This window comes from Amblyomma maculatum, chromosome 1 (assembly GCF_055883805.1).
Source record: "Amblyomma maculatum isolate TAMU_Amacu chromosome 1, ASM5588380v1, whole genome shotgun sequence".
Taxonomy (NCBI): Eukaryota; Metazoa; Arthropoda; class Arachnida; order Ixodida; family Ixodidae; genus Amblyomma; species Amblyomma maculatum.
The window spans coordinates 373,018,390-373,031,625 of NC_139344.1; the positions used below are offsets into that span (position 1 = coordinate 373,018,390).

Consider the following 13,236-nt stretch of genomic DNA (forward strand, 5'->3'; position numbering starts at 1 on the left):
TTTAGAAGATTGATAAGCTGTCTTGATAGACATAAAACGCCCTGAAAAATCGACTTCTTGCGGTTTTGCAAAAGAGGGCGCCACCAGCATTGCTACGGCAGGTTAGGAAATTTTGGCGGCGTTTTCAGCTCGACGTATTCCTTAGCTAAAATAATTATAAATAAGCGCAATGCTACGTGTTCTGTACCTATTACACTGCCAACCGAGACTGCATTGCAGACCACTGAGCCAAGATTGAGCTGCGAATGCACTATGGTTCAGTCCGGACTCCGGAATTCGAGCCGAATACTCAATGAATCGCCGAAAAAGGAATGACACCAGCCTGGTAAGCCTTGCCAAATAGGTTTTCTGTTTTGTTCAACACTATTACGTCTGTCTATTGTCTTGTTTAGCCAGTCAACAATTAAGCTAGCGGGGAGATCATACTTCTTTTTGCTTTTTTTTTTGTTTGCATGTTAGTGTCCTCGTAAGAGGCAGCAGACGACCCAGTTCCACCTGAGCTTTCTTTTGCAAGCTTGTGCTAACCCCCCCCTCCTTTTTTCTCTCGCTTTTTTTTTTTTATTTCGATTTTAGTTCGGGTTGCCACAAAGACAGCTGTGCGTCAAGCTCGAGCTTCGTACGTGTCGCCGCAGTTTTGTGCCCACTGTCGTCCACCGGAAAAGCAGATCTGGCCTAAACTATGGCGCTCTAGAGCAGCACCTGACATTATTATGCAGAAGGCTAAGCAGCTGCAGTGCGTCACACATCGCGTCGGTACGTTAGCAGCTTGAAGAATCGGATTGGGACAGAATACATTTCTCGAGTACTCTCAGATCGTAATAGGAACTAAATCACCATGCAACACCGAAGTTAGCTTAGCGATGTAAGCGAAAGTTTTCGGAGCAGTTTTCTGATTTAATAAGGTACTATATAGTGATGTTCTGTGTACCATGGAAATATCCTAGAACATGTTGTGAAAGTATTAAACCTCGCTTCGAATATATACAGGGGGTCAAGTGAACCGGAACCGAACCCGAACTTCTTACCCGGCACCAGAATTGAACCGAGCTTCAATTCGCTCCCCCCCCCCCCCCCCCGTTTTTTTTTCACAACTGAACCTTAACAGGGGAAAACAAAAATCAGGTGAATCGCTCCTATCGGGGCACGGCTAACGCACGCTTGCTGCCAACTTACTTTAACTGTTATTTTTCTTTTTTTTTATCATTTCTTAATTGTAACGTGTTCATGTTCATTCCCAAAGTGCGAATGCACACTGCAAAAGTCACAAGCATTTTGGAAAATAGTCACTTGCAAAGAGACGAAGAGGGCAAACGAAAATTCATTTCCATATGCACTGGGCCAACCTTCGTTGTCGGGCTATTTGTTTCATCCCAAACATCATTCAAGAAATCTGCAAAAAATAATAAAAAAGCCGCACCTGCACGTGAAATAATAGCATTCAATTTGCAAATTGGTTTAAAAAAATTAAATCCATACATACATATTATACTCATGTATAACTCGGAAATGAAATGACGAATCTGCGCCAAAAAATGTGATGCAAATCGATTTCATTTACCTTTTGTTTGCCCCGGTGGGATGGCGCAGTGGCGCGCGACTATTGTTCCCAAGGGTGCGGGATCGAATCCTGGCCTCGGCGGCCGCTTTTCTATGGAGGTCAAAAGCAAGGCACCTGTCTGCTGTGCGATATCTGTGCATGTTAAAGAAACCCAGGTGGTACAATGTTGCGGAGTCTTCCACTTCCAGAGCTTTTCACTACGGCGTCTCTCATGGCCCGAGTCGCTTTGGGACGTTAAACCCCACAAACTAAACTAAACCTTGTGGGGCCCTGCGCCACATATGGAGTTGAGCCCGTGGCGCGCCGCGCATTCGAAGGCCGCGCCACTATCCCAATGCTCCCTGCGCGGTGCCTGTTTCCCTCTCCCCGCTCGTTCGGGATAACCGGTCCCGCGCGAGGGGGCTATAAAGGAAGCCACGCGCCGCCGTCTCGCTAGTCTCGCTCTCTTCGCTCCTGCTCTTCGTTCCTGCTTCTTCAGTCCTGGCGGTTCTCCACGAAAACGACCCGCAGCCCCCCGGACGACGACCCCACACTGCCTTGGACGACCCCCTGCGAGATTAAAGATGTTTTGTTACACGGCCCGCTGTGTATTTGTCGTGCGCATCCCTTGGGCAGAGGAATCGCCCACAACCTATTGTTCAACGACGTTGCAATGAGTTGCATGGCACCAGCCCCGGACACCAAGAGTGCCGCCGCGACATAAGGCCGGTATAACCCGTGTCCGGTATCCCCCCCAAGAATATCCCAAAGACCCCAACCAGCCAACCAACCACCAGCGGTATGCGACGCGACGCCAGCAGATGCAATTTGGTTGACCAAGACTTCAGAATCATAAGTCAGCGCTAATGTTGGTAAGGCTGCCTTGGGCAGCAATTTTTCAATTTGTTCTTGAGTTGCATATGAACCTAGCACAAAGAGGATTCCTTCAGTTGATCTCCCCCTTTCTCTTCTCTTTCATTTGTCCCCAGCGACTTGTGGTCATTTCATTTGATTTGGCAAGTTAAATTATGTAAGAGAGAAGTTTCAGTATACAAAGTCAGAGAAAAACATCCCCTATACAAAAAGTCGGAAAACATCCGAACAGAACAACATCCTTCCTGCACGGATTGCACTGCTTTTTCGTCATCAAATGTGCGTGATCTATCCGTAGTAACCGACGCACACTATTGTTTCACGACGAAACCTAGTCCGTTAGGGCTTTTCTGGATACACAAATAAAGAGACGACCGTCAAGCAAATTAAAAGCGCAAGAATTTTGATGCTTCTGTCATATTTTGGATTGTCGAATAATAAAAACTGATTACTTACTGTTCAGCAGAGTAATACACGCGTCCCGTCATAGTTAGCAACTTTTTTTTTAAAACTTGAATCTATTAACCTAAATATTTTCATAAAAAACGATCCCACAATGCAATACTATTGGAGCAATCTAACATGAAAAGAAACAACAAAATGGATATGAAATTGTAAGCACCTGAAAAGCGAAGCAAGAAACAATATTTTTTTTTAACCTGCTTTTGGCGCTTGACTGTTCTGTGTCAATGAAAATAATCAGTATTATTCCTCATTCATATCTCACACGCCTCATTCACACTACAGCACAACAAGGCACAGACATCCTTCAATACCTCACACAGCGATACATTTCGCGTACCCTCCCACCTTCTTCCACGCCCCCATCCCCTCCTCCACCTAACCCAAGGCTGGATGAGGACATAACCACCGCGGAGGTACGGGCCACCCTCGCCCACATCACTCGTAACACCGCACCCGGGCCCGACCAAATTACGTACAAACTCCTTCGAAACCTCGATCTCTCTCAACTCACAGCTTACCACAATCAACACTGGAGGGAGGGCACATTACCAGCCTCTTGGAAACACTCTGCAATCAACTTCATTCCTAAGCCCTGAAAACCCCTTTCCTTATACAACCTACGCCCCATTCCTCTCGCAAGTTATCTTGGGAAACTCCATGAACACGTAATCCTTAGGCGGCTTCAACTTGAACTCGAATCTACCGTCTTTTTTGCTCACTCTCAATTCGGCTTCCGCCCACATCTCTGCACTCAAGACATTCTACTGCACCTGAAAGAGACCATCCTAAACAATACCCTCCATAAACATGCCACACGGGCCATACTTGCACTTGATATACAAAAGGCATTTGACAACATGAGCCATTACCACGTTCTGTCTACCCTTGCCACAACTAACTGCGGGCTACGCATCTGGCGCTATGTTGAGGCATTCCTAACCAAACGCACGGCTCATATCACACTCGGTACTACACCTCCCCGATCATCTATATTTACCCAACCGAGGCACACCGCAGGGTTCAGTCCTCTCACCCGTCCTCTTTAACATCGCCGTAACTCCCTTAGCTCGGATACCCGAAACTATACCTGACCTTCAGCGCGCAATATACGCAGACGACATCACACTATGGACTACTAAGGGTTGCACTGGCCAAGTTGAACATACTTTGCAACTCGCTACAGATGCCATCCACACATATACATAGGCTATAGGTCTTGCATGTGCACCGCAGAAATCTGAGCTCCTAGTCATCAAGCCTTCCCCACATGCCCCAACCATCACCGTACTCCTTGACAACGCTCCGATTCCTAAATTACCATGGCTCCGACTGCTGGGTCTCCACATTCAACAGGACACTAGAGCCACCTACACCATACACCTCCTGCAGCGCCAAATCAACCAGATTACACATCTTATTCGTCGCATTTCAAGCCACGATCATGGCGTCAAGGAAAAAGACACTTTAAGACTCGTAGACGCCCTTATCGTTAGTCGACTAGCTTACCACCTCCCCTACCACCATATCATCAAAACCCAACTCAATAAACTTAACGTCCTACACCGCTCAGCCGTTAAAGCTGCCCTCCATTTACCTCGTCATACCAGTACGATTCGGCTCCTTCAATTAAGCATTCATAACAATGTTGAGGAGATCATAGAGACACACCTCTCCAGCCAACAACGTCGACTCCGCACAACATCTACAGGCACTCATCTCCTGCGCTCAATGGGTTACAATACACCTGATCCCTCACCTCACACTCATATAGCCATCCCTCTGCATCTGCGGGGCCTCCTCGAGCTCAAACCCCTCCCACAAAATATGGATCCCGAACACCACAAAGGCCGTCGCGCAGCCCGTGCCGCATATTTTTCCAAGCAGTACTCTACACGCCAGGACATCATCTACACGGATGCATCACATAATCCGGGCATTCCTCACATCTGCCCTGCTGTGCTCACGGACATTCGCCGCTCAACTTTCAATGCCGCCTTCATCCACTGCACTAGCATCGCCAAGGCCGAATGCTTGGCCATTACACTCGCTATTGCACACATAAGTCAGTTGCAGACTCAGCACACCACAATATGCACAGACTCCCAAACATCATACAGATATCTCCTGCGAGGAACCCTCCCACACTGATCTGGTAAAATATTATCTACTCTACCTACCCCTCCCGATCCCATCATCATCACATGGGTTCCTGGGCACGAGGACATCCTCGGAAATGAGCGCGCTCATGCGTTTGCCCGAGAACTAAGCTTGCGGGCGCCGGTGGATGGCCTCCCCAAACCTTCATTATACACCCCCATCGAACCTCTTGACTACACTACAATTGTTCACTACTATCGTCTTTGCCGTGCCACGTACCCGCCACCACATCACACGCTTTCTCACATCGACAGCACATACTGGCGACAACGCCAGACACATTCGTCCCCATCTCTTCAATTTGCCATCTTTCACTCCATGGACCCCACCATACTGCACCACATGCAACGCCACCCCACCCACCCTCTATCATTACTTACGGGAATGCCCACATCCCATGCGCGTTCCTCCCGTCAAACACCCCACCCCCTCCTCCTGGGAGGCTGCACTTCTAGCCACGCAACCTGCAGATCAGTTGCGGCTGGTCGAGCGGGCAAAGCCAGAAGGAACAGCCAGAGGGCTCCTGGACTAAGAGGTCTTCCTGGGAGTGTTTACATTTTTTTATTTAAATAAAGCTTTTTTTCTCCTCCTCTACCTTCCCATCTTGCCCTAACCGTCTGTGGCTATTATAATTATTTTGTTGCGGTCTGTACAATCAAGTGGTCCCCGCCACATCTAATGACAGAAACAATGCACATACTATTATAATTTTAATGTGATTGCGTTAAAGATGCTTTTCCACATAACATCCGAAGTCGGCATTGAGCGAAACATTGGCTGAGGTGTAACCCTGATAGACCTAGTTAGGCAAAGCAAATGCGCCCATTTTCTTGGCTTTGCTTTTGCTAGACTTAGGCTTAGACACGGGCAGACATAGCTTTGCAGCGATAAATTGGCGAGACTGTGGAGTCGACGACGCCGTCAGCTACAAGAGGGAACACACAATGCGGTATCTACGGTCGAAGGTCACGTAGTGGTACACCATAGCATGGCACCATGGTTAAGTTATATTGCCACACTATGACCTCTGGCTCGTTCAAGGTAAAGCAGACGCCCAGGTTGACCTTGGCTGATACGTGGCGTAGTGAAGCTTTCACTTCAGAATCACCTGCATGGCTCCGGCAGCTGGTAGCTGGCGGCTGGCATATGACCGGGCAGTGAGGGCATTTAGGGTTGTCTGACGTCACGGGACCACATTACATGGCTAATTTGGTAGGAGCTGCCAAGATCGGGCTTCTCCTTTCAAGTACGAGGGGAGATCAGAATCAGCCTTCCAGGATCCTTGCATTCTGAGTTGAGACACGTTGTCCCTATAGGTGACGTAGACACGTTCATACGTCGGATTGGTTAAGCGGATCCTTAATCTATATCGGGTGGCCTTTCACATAACACTGTATGATAAAGAGTATAGTGAGATTTTAGGTGAAGAAAATAGGGGATTGCTAATCGGGCGCTATACTCGGGGACACTTTTTCTTGGCAATGGGCGCAAAGGTAGGGAGGTGGGGCGTCTTGAAACGTGTCACTCCGCCATGTAGTTTGACCGCGCGGCTTTCGGTCTGCATAGCCGTTACAGATTATTTCCTTCATTTGCTTCGACAGCTAGCGTCTCTTGAACTTTACTCAAATCCGGTCTGGTGAAAACGCTTCCAACCCTTGCGGAGTGGACGACCAGAACAACCGGAACGACCTGAACAGGCGGCTGTCGCCATCTTATCTGCAAAGTCGGAGCGTTTCGAAAACCCGCGACAGACATCAGACGAGAAAACCCGGTGGAACCAAGAAAAGTGTTTTATGCATAACAGCTTCATTTCGAAAAATTGGTTCCATGATAAAAAAAAAATATACCGTAAATAACTAGCGCTATGATTTCAATTTGTGTTTGCAGAAATTGCTCATGTAACTAGGGACTATATTCAGCTGCGCAGAAAGGTAGCTTTGGCTCCATCGCCAAGAAAAAGTGCCCCGAGTATAGTAGCAGAGTCCCTGTACGTGAAACAAGGATCCGCCAGGAAACTTTGCAAAGGGAAGCCATCGACGCTATTTCGGCATTCTCTTAAATGAGGGGTTAGTGTCCCATCATTTTTTTAGCTTTTATTATAGAATAGAACCGCGAGGAAAACAGAGTATAAAAAATTGAGTAAAAGTAAGCGCCCAAAGTTTCTTTTTTTCTTTTTTTTTTCTGAACCCTCTTGTACCGGTTTGAGCAGGGTCGAACCGGTTCGAACCAGAACGGAATGCGTCTCCTAAATCGAAGCCGAAAAACGTAAACCCGAAGCAAACCCGAAAAAATTCCGGTTCGACACTCTGCTTCAAAGGCAGAGTATTTTTAGAGAGAGAGAGAAATAAAAAGTATTAAATGAAGTGAAAGATGGTGAGGTCGGCCAACGGCCGGCGATAAAGTGACCCAGGCTTGCTACTCTACTCTAGGGAAGCGGAAATAAGGCCGAAAGTTGGGCGAGTTGGTTAACATTCATGATGGAAAATAGCGCGAAAGTACACGAAGGACGGAAGGAAGAAGACACGGATAAGCGCTAACTCGCAACTCGCCAACTCGCTAAATCGCTTCCCATTTAGGAGGCTGCTTCTCTCTCTTCTTTATTATTTTTTTCCTTTTCCTTTTTTTCTGTTATTATTTTTTTCAAGTGACCTGTATTTATTGCGCGCTTCAGCAATAAACCCTGCAGTTGCGAGTTAGCGCTTGTCCGTGTCTTCTTCCTTCCGACCTTCGTTTACTTTCGCGCTATTTTCCATCATGAATCGGAAATAACACTGCAAAATGTATGAGTATACAACCTTCTAGCCACTATAATATGAGGCTACGAGTCGCGAGCGCTGCCCATGTAGAAACACATGTTGCGCTCATTTCATAGTACACTAGTGGCCGCACTCTTTTGTCAAAAGTTGACGAACGCATTGGGGAAGAGTGTGACAAAATATGCCACGGCATCTCAAAGGCAATCTATCTTGAAAGCACCACTTAAAGGAATGTTATATTAAGCAGATAGCACTGAAAAGGCGTTCCTCCGAATCTCCTGAAAATCCGACGTCGGCATTGTGAGTCAAAGCAGGGCTCTGAGCTGGCAGGTCAAGTATGCTACCATGGGCGTGCGCTGATTGGTCGTCAGGTTCTGTGACGTCACGAGACCACGTGACATGGCCGGCCAAATCGGCAGGCGCTGCCAAATGAACTTTTGCTTCTGAGATGGGAGGACGGGATAAGAATTTGGCCTTCAAGGATCCCTTCGATCCCTAAGGCCACTCTATATGCCGCGCAGGCACGTTAACGCAGGCACGTTATGCCCCTTTTTTTGGCTCGGCTTCAAGTTGCGTGACGTCACATACATCTTGACGTCACCCTAATTGACTGACTTAAGTCCAGGCCGAGAATCACTTTAACTTAATTGAGTCAGTCAATTAGGGCGACGTAAAGATGTACGTGACGTCACGCAATCTGAAGTCGAGCCAAAAAAGGGCATAGGAAGGGATTGGCGCACAGTTTGAAAGTACCAAAGACTAAAATAGGTGAGTCAGTCAATTGACGCTCGACAACATAATCTGGGAATGTGGTAGCTCGCTAGGGGCTAAAGCAAAAAATAAAAAAAAATGTAGAGAAGCCTGGGAAGCCCTGCTGCGGAGCGAGGTCCCTGTTCCACAGCAACAAGCCGTCCGGCTGGCGGAAGAAGCCGCGAAAAACCAAGACCTCTTTGCCTGCTTCTGATCGCGGACGTCCCGTCCCGGCTCCCGTCATTTAGGCCTGCGTGCCGGGGGCGGGGACTCGGGGCCTCCTTATCTGGTGGAAGAATAAAGTTATCATCATCATCTGACTTATTTGATACCTTTAAACGTGGCGCCAAGCCATTGGCTAATGAGACCATTTTCGCCTTTACTTTTACATTTTTGCCTCTAATTATTTACCTAAATAACTTATTGGACTAATTATTTTTCGGACACAACATTACGTCACCCTCTATCGATTGACACCACTCATTAACCTGTATACCACTTCTCGACTACTGTTCCCAAGGACGCGGGATCCCGGCCTTGGCGGCCGCTTTTCGATGGAGGCGAAAAGCAAGGCGCCCGTGTGCTGTGCGATGCCAGTGCACGTTAAAGAACTGTCTAAAATTGAAGCGCCACAGAGACAACACACAGACAAGATAGGACAGGACTTGCGCTTAGATTCATCTCTAAAAAAGTCGTGCAGACACAAAGCGCAGGAAAGCTTTGACGATCAGATCTGCAAGCTAGCATGCAGGCAGGCTTTACTTCGTCGGTTGTGAGCTCTGTGAGCGAAGCACTGTTAAAGAAGGCGAAAAAAGAACGAAACAGAACAAGAGACAAATATGTAACTCCAAAAAAAAAAAAAAAGAGATTCAGACCAGTGGTAATTCCGTATTCCCATAAAGTGGCACATAATCTGAAGCATGTTGCTGCCAAGTACAATGTTCCCGTAGTTTTTTCTGCCCCTAGGAAACTCGCTTTATTGTGCCGAATGACTGATCCTGAAAATGGTGTAAAAGAAAAGTGTGTCAAACGAAGCATGTTAACCCGTTTGTGAATTGTGCGGTTGGGGTGGTGTATAGCATCCCACTGACGTGTGGAACAGTTTATATCGGACAAACGGGGCGGTGCATCAATGATCGGTTAAGAGAACACAAATTGTCACTGAAGAATGGTACAGGTTCGAATCTGCCGTTCCACTGCAAGGATTGCGGGACCGAAAAGAAAGCTTGTAAAGCAAGGCTTCAGGGCACCAGAGTACTCTGTAAAAGTAACGACACTATCGCTCGTGAACTTATAGAAGCCCACCATATAAGTAAGAATGGGAGTGCATGTGTTAGCATCCCTTCGATGGTGATGTTCCAAAAGGAATGTAAGTTTTTAGATATATTTTAGTTTCAGCCGAATCACCTGTGTACCTGTTTATGCTACTACCGAGATCTCGCGCATGAGCAATCCATATTGTTCATAAGCATGTTAAAGAACCCCAGGTGGTCGAAATTTCCGGAGTCCTCCACTACGGCGTCTCTCATAGCCTGAGTCGCTTTGGGACGTTAAAGCCCACAAAACCAAACCATCTCCCCTCCCAGTTCTATATATATACTGCTGTTCGTTCACGCCATTAAAATGTTGCAAGTCTTCAATTTTAGACAGCTATGCACCAGCCTGCCCCGCTAAGTGTTTTACTAACGTTAAAGAACCCCAGGTGGTCGAAATTTCCGGAGTCCTCCACTACGGCGTCTCTCATAGCCTGAGTCGCTTTGGGACGTTAAAGCCCACAAAACCAAACCATCTCCCCTCCCAGTTCTATATATATACTACTGTTCGTTCACGCCAATAAAGTGTTGCAAGTCTTCAATTTTAGACAGCTATGCACCAGTCTGCCCCGCTAAGTGTTTTACTAACGTTAAAGAACCCCAGGTGGTCGAAATTTCCGGAGTCCTCCACTACGGCGTCTCTCATAGCCTGAGTCGCTTTGGGACGTTAAAGCCCACAAAACCAAACCATCTCCCCTCCCAGTTCTATATATATACTGCTGTTCGTTCACGCCAATAAAATTTTGCAAGTCTTCAATTTTAGACAGCTATGCACCAGCCTGCCCCGCTAAGTGTTTTACTAACGTTAAAGAACCCCAGGTGGTCGAAATTTCCGGAGTCCTCCACTACGGCGTCTCTCATAGCCTGAGTCGCTTTGGGACGTTAAAGCCCACAAAACCAAACCATCTCCCCTCCCAGTTCTATATATATACTGCTGTTCGTTCACGCCAATAAAGTGTTGCAAGTCTTCAATTTTAGACAGCTATGCACCAGTCTGCCCCGCTAAGTGTTTTACTAACGTTAAAGAACCCCAGGTGGTCGAAATTTCCGGAGTCCTCCACTACGGCGTCTCTCATAGCCTGAGTCGCTTTGGGACGTTAAAGCCCACAAAACCAAACCATCTCCCCTCCCAGTTCTATATATATACTGCTGTTCGTTCACGCCAATAAAGTGTTGCAAGTCTTCAATTTTAGACAGCTATGCACCAGTCTGCCCCGCTAAGTGTTTTACTAACGTTAAAGAACCCCAGGTGGTCGAAATTTCCGGAGTCCTCCACTACGGCGTCTCTCATAGCCTGAGTCGCTTTGGGACGTTAAAGCCCACAAAACCAAACCATCTCCCCTCCCAGTTCTATATATATACTGCTGTTCGTTCACGCCAATAAAGTGTTGCAAGTCTTCAATTTTAGACAGCTATGCACCAGCCTGCCCCGCTAAGTGTTTTACTAACGTTAAATAACCCCAGGTGATCGAAATTTCCGGAGTCCTCCACTACGGCGTCTCTCATAGCCTGAGTCGCTTTGGGACGTTAAAGCCCACAAAACCAAGCCACCTCCCCTCCCAGTTCTATATATACACTGCTGTTCGTTCACGCCAATAAAGTGTTGCAAGTCTTCAATTTTAGACAGCTATGCACCAGTCTGCCCCGCTAAGTGTTTTACTAACGTTAAAGAACCCCAGGTGGTCGAATTTTCCGGAGTCCTCCACTACGGCGTCTCTCATAGCCTGAGTCGCTTTGGGACGTTAAAGCCCACAAAACCAAGCCATCTCCCCTCTCAGTTCTATATATATACTGCTGTTCGTTCACGCCAATAAAGTGTTGCAAGTCTTCAATTTTAGACAGCTATGCACCAGCCTGCCCCGCTAAGTGTTTTACTAACGTTAAAGAACCCCAGGTGGTCGAAATTTCCGGAGTCCTTCACTACGGCGTCTCTCATAGCCTTAGTCGCTTTGGGACGTTAAAGCCCACAAAACCAAACCATCTCCCCTCCCAGTTCTATATATATACTGCTGTTCGTTCACGCCAATAAAATGTTGCAAGTCTTCAATTTTAGACAGCTATGCACCAGCCTGCCCCGCTAAGTGTTTTACTAACGTTAAAGAACCCCAGGTGGTCGAAATTTCCGGAGTCCTCCACTACGGCGTCTCTCATAGCCTGAGTCGCTTTGGGACGTTAAAGCCCACAAAACCAAGCCATCTCCCCTCCCAGTTCTATATATATACTGCTGTTCGTTCACGTCAATAAAGTGTTGCAAGTCTTCAATTTTAGACAGCTATGCACCAGTCTGCCCCGCTAAGTGTTTTACTAACGTTAAAGAACCCCAGGTGGTCGAAATTTCCGGAGTCCTCCACTACGGCGTCTCTCATAGCCTGAGTCGCTTTGGGACGTTAAAGCCCACAAAACCAAACCATCTCCCCTCCCAGTTCTATATATATACTGCTGTTCGTTCACGCCAATAAAATGTTGCAAGTCTTCAATTTTAGACAGCTATGCACCAGCCTGCCCCGCTAAGTGTTTTACTAACGTTAAAGAACCCCAGGTGGTCGAAATTTCCGGAGTCCTCCACTACGGCGTCTCTCATAGCCTGAGTCGCTTTGGGACATTAAACCCCACAAACCAACCAACTTCTCAATTACTCACTGCTGCTGCGGACACAATTTTGCGGACACGTTCTGCGGACAGAAATCTGTGAACATATAGCGAAGTAATGCTTTCGCATTAATAAAGACTCCGAGCGTGATCCTGCATTCATCAAGGGTGCTGGACAGCGGTTTCAACTGGAGTTGAGCGAGCAGCAACCAGCCACTACAACGCAGTGGGGAAGTAGCCTGGACTCGGTACTACTGCGAAGCACTGCAGATTCGAACAATGTAACTGAACGGGTGGAAAGCAAGTCTCACTACTTTACTGATCATCGGAGCGTCTTCATTGGGATAAATAAAATTTAAGCCGTTGCCCAACCTGTGCGTTCCACTATAAGCTGAACCTTAGCATGGCCATGGGGGCCGTAGCTTTCGCTATGCGATTAGGCTTAACCGTAGTTAAAGCAGCTATTTTTTTGTTTTGTTTTGTTTTGCTTTAGTTTCCCACGTGGTCCAAGTAAATTTGGTTTTACTCTTTGGGGGAACCGGCGTAGTATTAATATATTTTTAAACCACACATTGGGGGGGGGGGGGGGGTAATTGAGGACTGCTGGTCGAGTAAATGCATTAGTTCCTTCCATCCTGGTTTTATATATGCATGCTTTACCGTACTTTCCAATAGTTACTAGGCTGCATGGCTTACTGGAAATTGCTGCGAAGTTATACTGGAGTACTTATTCCACTCCTGAAGATGTAAATTACTTTATGAAAATACAACTCTAAGACTCACCTTTCAAGTCCTT

The 13,236-nt window shown here is 47.0% G+C and overlaps 1 long non-coding RNA gene across 1 annotated transcript in view; it reads left to right on the plus strand.

Moving 5' to 3' along the window:
• Positions 1 to 104: 104 nt before the first annotated feature.
• Positions 105 to 13,236, plus strand: part of LOC146208225 (uncharacterized) — a 116,639-nt gene continuing 103,507 nt past the window's right edge. Inside the window, exon 1 of the long non-coding RNA XR_014704668.1 lies at positions 105 to 325. This is a non-coding gene — a long non-coding RNA (uncharacterized LOC146208225). The remainder of the gene's footprint in view (positions 326 to 13,236) is intronic.